Consider the following 1,565-nt stretch of genomic DNA (forward strand, 5'->3'; position numbering starts at 1 on the left):
TTAAGGAGTACCATGGTAAACTCTCAGAAGACAGTTTTAGAAATCTGTGAAGTTGCCAGTAAAAGCATTGGCTTAAGTTTTACTGGGGCAATGTATTTATGCCTAAGGTCCAAAAGTTGTCAACTTCCAAAAACTGACATAGAAATTTACATGATATATTTGATGAACCTTTTGAAGAGGCTTATTTATGTCATTTTAGAATAAAGCAATTCTATCAATGTCGATAAAGCTTTGCAGCACTCATTTCTTCCACCCACTTGAACAACTTTAAAGTCTGTAAGCTTGTCAAGAAGCTGTTTTTCATTTCACTTCGAAACTGTCCATGATAAAAAACGAGAAAGCCTACATTAAAGAGCATTTATAATAATAGTAATAAAACACCCATACGCTTGGAGATAAACCAACTTTAAAAATGAGTTTTGGCTCTCAACTTATTCTTTCACATTAACATATTTTGAACAAAAGCATGCAAATGTTTGTGTGAGTAGTTGTTTCATAAATAGAGTTTTCATAAATAGAGTTTTTTTGAGGTTTTATATTTCACAGCAAAAAGATATTAAGTAGAAGATACAGAGATTTCCTATATACCCTGACACACTATCACTATCCTCTGAGTAGTACATTGTTACAAATGACACCTCACTATCACCTGAAGTGTCCCCCACAGTTTGTATCAGGGTTCACTTTTGGTATAAATTTATACACATTCATGGAATGAACATCAGCATGAATCTATCATGATAGAATCAATTGATCTCTTTATCCTGCTTTCTTATTGCTTCACTCTGTCTCTTTGCCCCTGGTAACTACTGACCTTTCTACTGTCTCCATGGTTTTGCCTTTGTACATACATTTAATAAATAGTGCATACATCTCTACTATTCTGATTAGTTTCTTTTAACAAGTGATTGCTTAAATTTCCTCCATGTCCATTGCTAGATACTCATTTATATTTTAGCACAGATTACTACATTGGATGTGCCACAGCTTATTCATTCAGTTAGTTACTGAAAGACATCTTCTTTCCAAGTTTAGACAAGTATGGATAAAGCTGTTGTGAAAGCCCACATTGTAATTTCATTTTAGACATGAGTTTCTAGCTCTTCTGTGTAAATAGTAAGGAACATGATTTCTGACAAAACATTTTCACCATATGACCTTGCCATTATGTTCCTTACTTCCAGTGTACCTGTACAATTGCATTCTCCACCAAAAATGAGTAAGTTTCTGTTCATGTCTTCAGCATTTGGTGGAGTGAATGCTCTGGATTTGGGCCCTTCTAATAGGCTTATAATAATACCTTTTGGTTTAAAGCATCATTCCCGTGCAGCATTTTTCAGACATATTTGTCATCCTTGCATATTTTTGTAATATACAGAGTGGAATTTTTTCACAAGTTTTTGCTTGGGTTGATTATTAATAGTATATTTATCAGGCTATTCAGACTTTTTTCTTGTCCCTTAGTAAGATTTTATCTTTTTCATTACTGAGTTTTTTACCCCATAATTGTCCTCTGTTTGGAGTGAGTTACATGGAAATCAGCTGCACCAATACCTCAATCTGTA

This window comes from Dipodomys merriami, unplaced genomic scaffold (genome assembly GCF_024711535.1).
Source record: "Dipodomys merriami isolate MVZ:Mamm:240054 unplaced genomic scaffold, mDipMer1.0.p SCAF_3604, whole genome shotgun sequence".
Lineage (NCBI taxonomy): Eukaryota > Metazoa > Chordata > Mammalia > Rodentia > Heteromyidae > Dipodomys > Dipodomys merriami.